The sequence below is a fragment of the Lytechinus variegatus genome, chromosome 18 (genome assembly GCF_018143015.1).
Source record: "Lytechinus variegatus isolate NC3 chromosome 18, Lvar_3.0, whole genome shotgun sequence".
NCBI lineage: Eukaryota > Metazoa > Echinodermata > Echinoidea > Temnopleuroida > Toxopneustidae > Lytechinus > Lytechinus variegatus.
In genome coordinates, this window is record NC_054757.1 from 42,404 (window position 1) to 56,641 (window position 14,238).

The 14,238-nt window shown below is 35.1% G+C and overlaps 1 protein-coding gene across 3 annotated transcripts in view; it reads left to right on the forward strand.

Moving 5' to 3' along the window:
* Positions 1-1,857: 1,857 nt before the first annotated feature.
* LOC121431933 (protein FAM13A-like) overlaps positions 1,858-14,238 on the forward strand; it is a 205,311-nt gene continuing 192,930 nt past the window's right edge. The window contains exon 1 of one of the 3 annotated variants that reach the window (XM_041629710.1): positions 1,858-2,217. The gene's annotated coding sequence lies outside the window, so the exon portion shown is untranslated. The remainder of the gene's footprint in view (positions 2,218-14,238) is intronic. The other 2 variants (XM_041629711.1, XM_041629712.1) reach the window with 2 other exon arrangements.

Sequence of the window (14,238 nt, forward strand, 5' to 3'; positions counted from 1 at the left end):
TGGGGGGATATATCCCCCCCAATATTTCAAGTGGGGGGATGGCCTGTGTTATCATCCCCCCCCCCAATAATTTAGGGTAGAAGAATTATAATAATGATGATGAAAAAATAAAAAGTTTGATCATAAATGATTATAGTATACCATCAATCAGTTTGTTTCCCTCGCAATTTGTGTATATTGTTATTGAATAACAACATTCTTTTTCAGGACTATCAAACAGATGGGTGGAGATTCAAATGAAAAAGAATGAAATGTTTAATATGTACATGATATTTTTTAACACATGACATAAAAGGACCCTAACGAAAAACAACTTATGTTGATAGGGTGTTTCATCCCACCAGTGGTGAATAAATTAATTTTGATGAATCAATTAATTCAAAAGGGTGGAAAAATAAACCAGAGTAAAAGGGTGGCAAGATAAATCGTCTAAGGAATGACCATATAGCTCTATGGAATGACGGTAAGCCCGATGGCGCACGAGAAGCCACACAGTTTGTAATTTGTGCTAGTATTAATTGGTCCGAATCTGCATTTTATCATCATGCATTAAGAAAAAAGATATTGCCAGTCGGGTTAGATTTAAGAGAAGTTGTATACACAGACTCAGAGGTGTCGATCGGGGGGGGGGGCAGGGGGGGGGGGAAGATATCGTTTTGCCCCCCCCCCAATAATTCCGCATGTGCAACTAAAAAATAGAATAAGATTGTAATGCTACACTGAAATCAGCAAGCGAGATTGAGATACCAACTCGATTTTCATTTAAAATCGTGCTCAAAATGTCTGCTTTTCAGATTGGAATATATAAGTTTTCAGCTCGCGCTTCACGCTCGCATGATTTCTGTACCAACAACCCATACTTTTCATCATTAAATAGGTGAATAGAATGTCCCGTTTTTAGTTCTAAACCTCAAAAGAACTCCAGCTTCGATTTGCAATAATCTTTTGTTGGATATAATATATCTTGTTCTTTAGTAAAAGCGTCCATTAAACTATCTTTTTTTCCATGGGAGCGTTTCATGAAAGGACTTGTCAGACGTTTTATCCGACAGTTACTATAGTAACAGTGCTTCTCAACCAATCAGAATCCAGGAAAGTCAGATCTGACAACTTGTCGGACGAAAATATTGATGAAACGCCCCCCCCCCAGATCGAAATATCAAAATTTTCTGCTCGCGCTTTGCGCTCGCATCTATTGTTCTTCTAGATATCCATCTTAATCATTGGTACCAAAAATGCTTAGAATATCAAGCTTTCAGGTCAGCATATAAAGAAATTTCAGCTCGCTCTCTAGTGAGATACATACTAATCTATCCTCCCCGTGAGTTACTAAAAACAAACCTAAACAGGTACATTTTTCCTGTTTTCATGTCAAAAATTTCAGCTCGCGCTTCGCGCTCGCATTGTTGGTGAGGGTGATATATATATATATAAATATATATACATATATATGTGTACATCATGCTCAATAAACAGATCACTATGTACATGGTCCAGACAATTTTTTGTCATTTTTTTTTCTTTCGTATTAGTTTAGAATAGGCTTACTTGTAGCACAAATTGAATTTTCAGTACACTACAACAATGAAGGAATTTCCAAGAACTCCATGCATATCAACCACTCTCAAATGTCCTAACTTGTGATTTTAGTGGGGGTAATGTTGAAAGATTCCCATCCACATGAACATTTGTGTCAATCATCCCCCCCAACCAAGAATACCGATCGACACCCATGATCTTTATCATAATCCTTATTATCATTATTATTAACATTGCCATTATCATCATCGGTCATGATTATAACACGTTACCAATGAATGTTATTTTTCATCACTGTTGATTTCTTCGTGACATGCTGGTGATGAAAATTCTTGATGATTGGGTTGTTACAATAGATGGTACGGTACTGCTGGTATACTTTCTACTGCTACTGCTGACTGGACTGAAAGTACAAAAAATGCCTTGAAAAAGCCTTGAAATTTCAAGGCTCAAAATCCTCGAGGCAAAGGCCCTCTCAAGGCCAAGGCTTGAATGTTCGAGCATCAAGGCACTACAACACTGCCGTAGTACCCTCGAACGGGAGGGACGACCTTACGCGGGCTCGACGTCCGTACTCCGATCCCGTCTTCGCGAATGTAAGACATGTACTTCCCGCGGTCTACCACTTCCCGCTAGCGCGCTCTAGAATCGAGAAACCTTTCCACCTTCACGAAAAATGTAAGTATTCTCATTATTAAATATTATTACCGTGTCTTATATGATGTATTTGCATGATGGAATTCAATAACGTCAAGTTTTGATTAATTCAATGACAATGGTGGTCTGTGTAATGTTTCAGTTTGTGTGCGGTACCGTACCGTACGGTACTCTTTCTTCCTTATCTGGCTTAAATGCCTATGGCTATGCTATGGCCAGGCAGTATGGTAGCGCCTAGTGGATCGTATTAATTACCGAACACTTCATGAATTCAATCATATCGAAAACATTATTCTCATAAAATTCACCAAACTTTCACCATAAATACACAATTACCTACAAAATATAAATATGTAAAAAAATTTGCCGAAATCGTTTCCCTTTTGACAATATTAGCTTCCAATCGGACCCCTCTTCGCATGCGAAATATTATGGTCACTTGAAAAAGGTAGGTATTACCGAACGTGTGTTTTCTATGAGAAAAGTTGGCATTATCGTGATCCAAGTACCCGGTGACTCGAGTCCCCGGTGACTCGGATCCACGGACAATTTTTCACAAAGTAAAACATGTCCTACCTGAGCTGCCAACCCACCTCCTAGTTGTGTGTGACTTGTCTCTTTTCAGTCTCGACCAAAGAGCGCCGCGTAAGCGGCGTTGTACAATCTTTGGTCTTTACTTTATTGGCGTAATAAATCAGAATTGCATCTGCTTCTTTTCAATCTCTATTGCTTTAGTTCGTAAATTAGTACTTTTCATATAAATAAATCATGATTATATTCATCTTTTTATGTTTCTCACTATGAAATTTGCTTTATTTCGTTTACATTTTTACTAAATAAATCGGCCCCGAGTATATCCCTCTTCAGTCTCAATTGCTTTATTTCGTTGATTCCTAATTTACTAAATAAATCAGAATTGAATCCTCTTTTCAATCTCTATATTGCTTTGTTTCGTATAACTAGCACTTTTCATATAAATAAATCATGATTATATTCATCTTTTTTTATGTTTTTCACTAAAAAAATTGCTTTATTTCGTCTGTGTTTTTACTAAATAAACAATAGTCCCTATCCCTCTTCAGTCTCCATTGGTTTATTTCGTCTATTCATGATTTACTAAAATAATAAATCAGAATTGCATCTATTTCTTTTCAATCTCCATTGCTTTAATTTGTAAACTAGTACTTTTCATATACATAAATCAGGATTATATTCATCTTTTTATGTTTCTCACACTATCAAATTTGCTTTATTTCGTTTACATTTCTATCTACTAAATAAATCGGCCCCGAGTATATCCCTCTTCAGGCATTGCTTTATTTCGTTTATCCCTAATCTACTAAATAAATCAGAATTGCATCGACTTCTTTTCAGTATATAGCTTCATTTCGTCGTACTTTTTAATTATGCTATATACAAGGCTCCACATTAACTTTTTTGGTGGTGGCCCGTTCGGGCCACCAAAACCTTCAAATAATTTTTTTTGGTGGCCCATTAGTAAAGTTTGGTGGCCCGAAAAATTTAAAGAAAAACATTAATTTAAAATGAATAAAACAAATTGAAATATTCTGCAGTCACTAACATGTACCACTATTCTTTGTACATCTTGTATGTAAATCGTGCTTGCTGTTATTTTACTTTGCTTATTTTGTGGTAATATATAAATTGTTCTATCATTGTAAATATGAAATGATTGAAAGAGAATAAAAGAATTGTATTGTTCCCAGGTTGTGGACTTTTAATCTCCGTATCGACACACACTCATAATGGTAAAGTAAATAAATAGTGCATATAGCAAACTCAGATAGATTTACAAAACAATTATTTTTCCTTTCTTCCTTTTTAATCATAAAACCTAGATCATGCAGGCCCCAAATCCAGTTTATTTTCTCTTTTCCAGCATATTATAGCAGGAGAAAATCACTGAAAAATATGCTGCAGAATTAGAACAATGTGTCAAAGGGGGAAATAAACAAAAATCATTTTTAGAATAGTATACTGAAAAAAGAAATCAAATATTGTAAAAAATGAATAAGTGAAATAAAACAAAAGAAAAAATGAAGAAAGAAGAAACAAAGAACAGGAAAAAAACATTTGAGAAAAAACAAAAGAAATGTAAGAAAAATGAATAAGACAAAATTATCAAAAAATGGGGGAAAATGTTATTATTATTCAGTAGAAACATGTTCTTTAATCAGGCATATTCAATGGGAAGGGGTATAAATGGTTTAATCACTAAAAAAAAATGAAAGAAAAAAAATGAGAAAACGGCAAAAATTATCTGGAAAAAAACAGTGAGAAAATTCCTTCCCTATATTTGACAAAATGATGGAAAAATTCACATTTCATATCAATGAAATGCCTTCCAAAGTATTTACTTCCTTAAGAGTGGTTTAAGAAGTCATTTGTAAATAAGAAAGAAAGAAGCTGCCTATTTATTTTTGGCTATAAGAGACACAGCTTCGAAATAAACCAAATATCAACATACATACAAATGCACACATGGGACTGTGATGTACTCACCTATGTGTTTTATGTGTATTAATGCATTTGGAAATCGGTCTTTTTGAGTCAAAAGAGAGGTCATAATTCCTCCTTTTAATGCTTGCAGATAATCAGGTTTCAGTAATATGGACTGTAGAAGGACATTTCATTGGTGTAAAATGTGACTTTGACGTAGATTTTCAGAATTCTGGGGAAGTAACATTTCGTATCGCAGCTCCCTGAGTCTGAATAGTCTGCTCGCGCACAGCTAGCTGCAGTGGTTTCATGCACGCAAAGCTCAGCCAGACAGCCGGCATGGCCGGCTGAATAATAGTTACTGTATGCTAGCGGTAGGCCTACGTACTGTCATGACTATGCAATCTTTGTGTGTGTGTATTTGTGTGTAGATTAACAAAAAAGGCGCATGACGAATTGGCTTGCAATTTGAACTGTAGAAAGTTGATAAATAGATGCAAAATCGGGAGAAAAATTGCGCTACTTTGAAAATTATTGGTTGCCCCATTCAGGCCACCAAAACTTAACATTTTTTCAATAATGGTTGCCCGAGATGAATTTTTGGAGGCCCCGGGCCACCGGGCCACCGCTAATGTCGAGCCTTGCTATATAAATAAATCTCAATATATATGTTTGTCATGATTATGCTTTATTTCGTCTATCACGTTTTTACTAAATAAATCAAATTGCATATCTCCCTCTTAACTGTCTCCATTGCTTTATGTCGTCAGGTAAAAAGAATGTCTGTATAATTACTCCTCGTGATTCAAGTCCCCTTCATCCGAATTAAACTACTAAGTCACTTGTTGATTTTCGATGATGAATTATTAAGATCGATAGAATTGAATTAAAACAGTATACTACTCCTCGTGATCCAAGTCCCCTCTCCTAAAAATACAAAACGGCAATTAACCCGTTGATATTCATCTACCCCTCATTTCCCTCCTCTTCAAAACCACTCTGCCACTTTTAGACAGTTTAATAGACATGATTAATGAATATTTTCGATAATAAGAATCATTAAAATCAATGAAAATCACATTAAAAACACTAACTGTCTAAATACTCCTCGTGATCCAAGTCCCCTCTCCTAAAAATACAAAACGGCAATTAACCCGTTGATATTCATCTACCCCTCATTTCCCTCCTCTTCAAAACCACTCTGCCACTTTTAGACAGTTTAATAGACATGATTAATGAATATATTCAGACAGTTAAATAGTGTTTTTAATGTGATTTTCATTGATTTTAATGATTCTTATTAATAAGAATCATTAAAATCAATGAAAGTCACATTAAAAACACTATTTAACTGTCTAAATACTCCTCGTGATCCGAGTCCCCTTACTGTGTTGAGTTCGTCCAATTTCCCACATGAGGGGACTTGGATAACGAGGAGTACTATTACTCCTGATCCAAGTCCCCTCTCCTAAAAATACAAAATGGCAATTAACCCGTTGATATTCATCTACCCCTCATTTCCCTCCTCTTGAAAACCACTCTGCCATTTTAGACAGCTTAATAGACATGATTAATGAATATTTTCGATAATAAGAATCATTAAAATCAATGAAAATCACATTAAAAACACTATTTAACTGTCTAAATACTCCTCGTGATCCGAGTCCCCTTCCCGTGTTGAGTTCGTCCTATTTCCCATAGGAGGGGACTTGGATAACGACTAATAATACTCCTCGTTATCCAAATCCCCTCCTATGGGAAATTAGACGAACTCAACATGGGAAGGGGACTCGGATCACGAGGAGTATTTAGACAGTTAAATAGTGTTTTTGTCTCACCTGCGAAGCAAAGTGAGACTATAGGCGCCGCTTTTCCGACGGCGACGGCGGCGTCAACATCAAATCTTAACCTGAGGTTAAGTTTTTGAAATGACGTTATAACTTAGAAAGTATATGGACCTAGTTAATAAAACTTGGCCATAAGGTCAATCAAGTATTACTGAACATCTTATTAGAGTTTCATGTCACATGACCAAGGTCAGAGGTCATTTAGGGTCAATGAACTTAGACCATGTTGGAGGAATCAACATCGAAATCTTAACCTGAGGTTAAGTTTTTGAAATGTCATCATAACTTAGAAAATATATGGACCTAGTTCATGAAACTTGGACATAAGGTTAATCAAGTATCACTGAACATCCTGCATGAGTTTCACGTCACATGACCAAGGTCAAAGGTCAGTTAGGGTCAATGAACTTTGGCCGAATTGGGGATATCTGTTGAATTCCCATCATAACTTTGAAAGTTTATGGATCTGATTCATGAAACTTGGACATAATAGTAATCAAGCATCACTGAACATTTTGTGCAAGTTTCAGGTCTCATGATTAAGGTCAAAGGTCATTTAGGGTCGATGAACTTTGGCCGAATTGGGGGTATCTGTTGAATTACCATCATAACTTTGAAAGCTTATTGGTCTAGTTCATTAAACTTGGACATTAGAGTAATCAAGTATCACTGAACATCCTGTGTACGTTTCAGGTCACATGACCAAGGTCAAAGGTCAATGAACTTTGGCCGAATTGGGTGTATCTGTTGAATTACCATCATAACTTTAAAAGTTTATGGATCTGATTCATGAAACTTGTACATAAGAGTAATCAAGTATCACTGAACATCCTGTTCGAGTTTCAGGTCACATGATCAAGGTCAAAGGTCATGTAAGGTCAATGAACTTTGGCCATGTTGGGGTTTTTTGTTGAATAACCATCATATCTCTGTAAGTTTATTGGTCTAGTTCATAAAAAGTGGACATAAGAGTAACCATGTATCACTGAACATCTTGTGCGAGTTAGAGTAGTATTCAAAGTCAACACTGCTGCTATATTGAACCGCGTGATGCAGGTGAGACGGCCAGAGGCATTCCACTTGTTAGTGTTATTAATTTTGTCTTATTTAGTGTTTTGATCATTGTTTCATCAACTTGGAAGAATATACCGCCACAGGGGTGAAAAGAAAGAGACTATTTTTGTCGTTTGAAAAAGTGTCCGAGTCAGTTGTTATTGTGTCAATGGGAAAACGTGTGGTGGAAGGAAGTCCCCGCTCAGTGAGAAGCTTCGCACCGTTCGCATCGCGAACAATAGATTTCTTTTGAAAATCTTCCAACCGTGGATTCTATTGAAAGATTGCTGATATTAGAGGTGTGTCTCAAGTTTGTCCCCAGTGAATTGGATGACGATAAGGCCGAAAAGTTGAGAAAACAACAAAATCACTGATGAGCTATTTTGACAATATTTTATTATTTTTAGAATAGACTTTGAAATTTTGTTTTTGACAATTTTTCATCATCTTTCTATTCAAGTTCCCTTTAGAAATGTTGCAAAGAATTGCGCGTATGAAATAATTTTCTGACATGTACGATACGCACGTTCGGTAATACAGACCGGTCGGTACCTTAATACAGTCACTCACTATATACCCAGTTGTGGTGTGTCCGGACGATCAATTTTAGAAAGTTATTTGGAAAAATGTACAAGTGAAGTTTCATCAATTTTTGGTACAAAATGTTAGGAAATATTATAAAGAACAAAATAGAAGATGATTACAACTATTGAATTCAATATTTTTAGTGTAATCCAAAGACAAAAATGAAGGCTTCAAAAATATAAAGTGTCCGGACACCTGACGCCCCATCCTATAGTATGATGGGGTGACCATAATTTGTGCATATTTTGAAAATTATCATTAAGTTGATTTTCAATCAAAAATTTGTCACAGCTCACACAAAATTAATCAAAATATTTGATACCAAATGGAAGGCAAGATCCTAAAGTCAAATTTTTCTTGACAGAAATATAAAGTGGGTCAAGAGTTTCGCTGGTATCACGTTCTCAAAATTCCATGGCAATCGACTAGTGCGCGCTCGGCTGAAAAAGTGTCATAAAAAAGTGTGACCTTAATTTGCGCACGATCGTTAAGTAAGGATTTAGGAAAGAAATCAAGCAGATAAAGGTAAGATGATTATATCAGATGGAGGTTAAAATGCCATAAATTTGGTTGGTGCAACATTTCATTTACTTATTTGGAGACCTGCTTGCAAACTGGCGATTTCGTGATGCTTGTCGAGAAGGTCAGATTTTCTCTGTGTGGACGCAAAATGTAACAGAATTTGCTGATGTTTTGCCAATATTTTCACAAATAGAGACCTTACCTTCAAGATAATTACCATACTGAGTAATTTGAAGTCGCTCTTTCTGTTGGTGATATCAGTTTTTCAAGATATTGATTAGATATTGAGATATTCGACCATGCGCAAAATTAGGTAACGCGTGAATTAAGGTCACACTACCATACTAGACCAAAAGCTTCGGTCTCTGTTATGTTGGTTGTTCCGCTGAACTACGTTGGCTCCACTCACCAAAAATGCAGAGAAATTAAAAAAATTAAAATATGTTGAATAACTCCTCGAAACAGACGGCTGCCAGCTGTCTAGGCAGTACATGCCTAAGTCGTAGAAGCAACTGCCCACGATCTGTAGACTGCCTAAGATCCACAAAGCTGACATCCCGCTCCGTCCAATGGTATTGTAGGATGGTTATTTTGTCATTTTCCTCTTTTATTTCCTTTAACTTGTGTTCTCTCCTGCTGTTTTACATTTCTGTTCTGTCTAGACTTTAGTTCATTTGCATTTCTTTTCAGCACTGCCCTTGCAGTCTGAACTTAGGTTATTTGAGTTTAATGATATTCAGTTGTCATTCATTCATTCTACTCTGAATGCCTTTCCTCTTATTCTCTTTTGTCATCTTCATTTCTTCTCTATTCTCTCTTCAGGTGTTCCACTCATTCCATCCCTCACCTGACTCCTTAGTTTCTACTTCCATTATTACATAATCACCAGATATCTTTGCCATCTCATCTCATTCCTTATTGGTTTATCTTATGAATTGGGTTCTTACATTTTAGTTTGATCCTTCCATTTTCTTTAGTTTGATTGGTTGTTATTTCTAATTTAAATATTGATGTAAATTATACTGTGATCCAAAGTTAAGCTGAGGCAAAAGAGCCCAGATATTAAACAGTGTACAACCAGACTCCTTTGGATTAAGTTCTCTTTATTTGCGTGTCAGTATCACTTATTCCCCTTCAGTTTGAGTTAGAACTTCAAACTTATAATTTTCAAACTTATTTTCAACTCCAAACTTATAATTTTCTTCAACCCTACAACTGGTAGCAGCGGTGTTCAAACCTCATGCCTCGCTTATCTGTTCGCCACAAACTATCTTTTAATCATATTTTGTCAACTTTATCGTCATCATGTTCCTGTTGGAGAAACATTAAGCCCTTTACAATTCTGTTCAGCCGTTACCTCTTGCCTGATTGATGCTAGCCAGCAGCTCGCCTACAACTTCAACGTCAATGCTGTGGCTTGTCTAGTAGGATGATGCTACTACCAGCTGGTCTTCGCCTTTAGCTCTATACGTGAGTGGATGAAAGCCTTGCCTGAGTACCAGCTCGGATCTTTGCCTATTGCTCTTCGTGAGTGGATGAACGTTCTGCCTGATTACCAGCCAACCTTCGCCTTTTTCTCAACATGAGTAGATGAAAGTTCTGCCTGCGAGTCAGCCTCTCGCCTTTTAACTACAACCATTGCCCGACTACATGGAGTGGATGATGTCGCTGCCTATTTTTCTTCAGTCTCTTCGGCTCAACAGTCTCCCACCTATGCCTCATGATGCCTTCTAGCCTCTTGCCTTGCTTCTCTTCGTCGAATTGATGATGCTACCTTTTGGTCTTCATGTTGCTTTGTCCCTCTATCTTCGCGCGATGCATGACTCCTTCCAGCCTCTCGCCTGTTACTCTGTCGCCTACGCATCTAGAGTTAATGACGCTCTGCTTTGATCTTCGAAGCCAGCCGTCACCTTTTGCTCTTCAGTTGCTCCAGCCCATGAGTTGATGATGCTGTTCCCCTGGTCTTCATGCATACAGTGAAAACATTTCGCCCCCTTAAGAAGGTCCGATATTCAACAACTTGAACTTGATGTCTCCATTTTACCACCAGACTACATTCTTCTCTCAAACTCAAACTTTAATTGGAACTTTTGGACAATTTATTTCCCTGATGGTGAGAACACTAACAAGTTTCATTAAATTTTGTCACAGATTTTAAATTCGTTGAAAAATCTAAAAATTATTTCTCAAGATATGATTTCTGTGATCATTAAATTCCCTTAACTTTAGATTTATGCAATTTTTGTTTGTTAAATAATTTTGTATCTGATTGATCTATGGAATAATCTTGCCAAATGTATTAATAAGTTCTATTCTATTAATTTCATACAAAAACAATAGATATAGTATGTTAGCCAAATTCTAAGTTCAAATAGCATTTTATTAATTTTTAGATAAATTATGTATCCAAACTGATCTATTTCTTTATACTTTAAAAGGCATATGATACACAAATTCCAGTATTTTATTTATACTCGAGTGTTTTCTTATACACAAATGAATTTGATTAAAAAGAAAAGCAATCAATATTCACTTTTTATCAAACCCATATATTTGATTCTTAACTGGAATGAATCACATGCCTTATTTTGATTTAATGTTAGGCTTATATACAAACAGATCATTCAAATTCTACAAAACTATATTTGTTTATTGAATCAGATAATTTTCTTTAGGTATTTATTTGTCTTAAATCGGTGTCTTAAATGTACATATAAATTGAAATATATTTACAATTTGTCAATATGGATCAAGTGATTACAATTAATGTGCAATATATCAAAATTATAATTTTCTCAGCTCAATATTGATGTATTATAATATTTTGATATTACAGATGTTTAAATATTTAAATTTTGTCAATTTCTAAATCTGAAAATAATGTGAACTACATGTAAGTGCAATATATGAAATTGTAAAACTAAAGATTATGACGAACAAAATTTGTGAAATATTTCATTTGTATACCTTAATGCTCAAAACTATTTCAATTTTTAATCACTGTATATTTATTGAAGTTTTATCAATGATATTGCACAAAGTCAGACTTAGTTAAATGTTCAATTTAAATCATTTTTTTTTCATTTTTGACTATTGAAGTTTCATTATATTGTAATTTTACAAATTATACAAAATAAGTCATTTTTATTTGTATTACTCAGTAATTTCTTTTTCCAACATTCAGTTAAAATTCCTAGATTTTTGGTACCCCTATTTTGATGTTTTTTTTTAAAGTAAGTCAAAGATTGAACTTTATACATATTTCACATACATACTTTGTCATATAATTTCAGAAAATATGGCTTTATATAAATTCAAATGCTTGATTTTTCATAATTTCTCGTAATTATGTTATTTGCTGAACGTCATATGTTTAATTTTTGTAAAGTTCAGTAGTATTTTATCTTGCACTTTTCAATGTTATTCAATATTCCTTTGAGCTACCATAATTGTTTTTATCTATTTGTCTAGTAGTGCTCTCATATAAGTTTTTCATATTTTTTGTAAGTCCAGGAGATACATTTTTCCAGTTGGCAAGACATGCAAAATTTTAACAAAAACAGTTAATGATTTGAAATATATATATATATTCAAGATTGTAACATTTTTTTTTTCCGAAATCAAGACAAAAATTTTCAATGCTTTTTGTTTTTTTCTTAATTGATATGGTATTTCATTTCATGGCATGCAAGTATAAGATATACATTGAAATTATTTGCATGTTCATTTTCCATTGAATTTACACATATGCCAAAAAGGAAAAGTTCAAAATTCTGATAATTTTTTTTTTCTTCAAAATTTTCCATCCTCTCCTGGTCTTCACATTTATTGTAAATATTGAATTCTGTCATGGTTACGTTACTTCTTTTCAAATAAGTTTTATGTAAATAATGTTAAATGTTCAACTTGTCACATTCTGGTTTTGCAGTTTTATTGTCTCACCTGCGAAGCAGAGTGAGACTATAGGCGCCGCTTTTCCGACGGCGGCGGCGACGGCGGCGGCGGCGACGGCGGCGGCGGCGTCAACATCAAATCTTAACCTGAGGTTAAGTTTTTGAAATGACATCATAACTTAGAAAGTATATGGACCTAGTTCATGAAACTTGGCCATAAGGTTAATCAAGTATTACTGAACATCCTATTAAAGTTTCATGTCACATGACCAAGGTCAAAGGTCATTTAGGGTCAATGAACTTAGACCATGTTGGAGGAATCAACATTGAAATCTTAACCTGAGGTTAAGTTTTTGAAATGTCATCATAACTTAGAAAATATATGGACCTAGTTCATGAAACTTGGACATAAGGTTAATCAAGTATCACTGAACATCCTGCATGAGTTTCACGTCACATGACCAAGGTCAAAGGTCATTTAGGGTCAATGAACTTTGGCCGAATTGGGGATATCTGTTGAATTCCCATCATAACTTTGAAAGTTTATGGATCTGGTTCATGAAACTTGGACATAATAGTAATCAAGCATCACTGAATATTTTGTGCAAGTTTCAGGTCTCATGATTAAGGTCAAAGGTCATTTAGGGTCAATGAACTTTGGCCGAATCGGGGGTATCTGTTGAATTACCATCATAACTTTGAAAGTTTATTAGTCTAGTTCATTAAACTTGGACATATGAGTAATCAAATATCACTGAACATCCTGTGCGCGTTTCAGGTCACATGACCAAGGTCAAAGGTCAATGAACTTTGGCCGAATTGGGTGTATCTGTAGAATTACCATCAAAACTTTGAAAGTTTATGGATCTGATTCATGAAACTTGTACATAAGAGTAATCAAGTATCACTGAACATCCTGTGCGAGTTTCAGGTCACATGATCAAGGTCAAAGGTCATGTAAGGTCAATGAACTTTGGCCATGTTGGGGTTTTTTGTTGAATAACCATCATATCTCTGTAAGTTTATTGGTCTAGTTCATAAAAAGTGGACATAAGAGTAACCATGTATCACTGAACATCTTGTGCGAGTTAGAGTAGTATTCAAAGTCAGCACTGCTGCTATTTTGAACCGCGTGATGCAGGTGAGACGGCCAGAGGCATTCCACTTGTTTAATATTTTAGTTCTTTACTTTTTAAAAATTGAGGACAATTTTTTGGAAGGAGAGAGTTTATGTAGGATGGTTATTTTGTCATTTTCCTCTTTTATTTCCTTTAACTTGTGTTCTCTCCTGCTGTTTTACATTTCTGTTCTGTCTAGACTTTAGTTCATTTGCATTTCTTTTCAGCACTGCCCTTGCAGTCTGAACTTAGGTTATTTGAGTTTAATGATATTCAGTTGTCATTCATTCATTCTACTCTGAATGCCTTTCCTCTTATTCTCTTTTGTCATCTTCATTCCTTCTCTATTCTCTCTTCAGGTGTTCCACTCATTCCATCCCTCACCTGACTCCTTAGTTTCTACTTCCATTATTACATAATCACCAGATATCTTTGCCATCTCATCTCATTCCTTATTGGTTTATCTTATGAATTGGGTTCTTACATTTTAGTTTGATCCTTCCATTTTCTTTAGTTTGATTGGTTGTTATTTCTAATTTAAATATTGATGTAAATTATACTGTG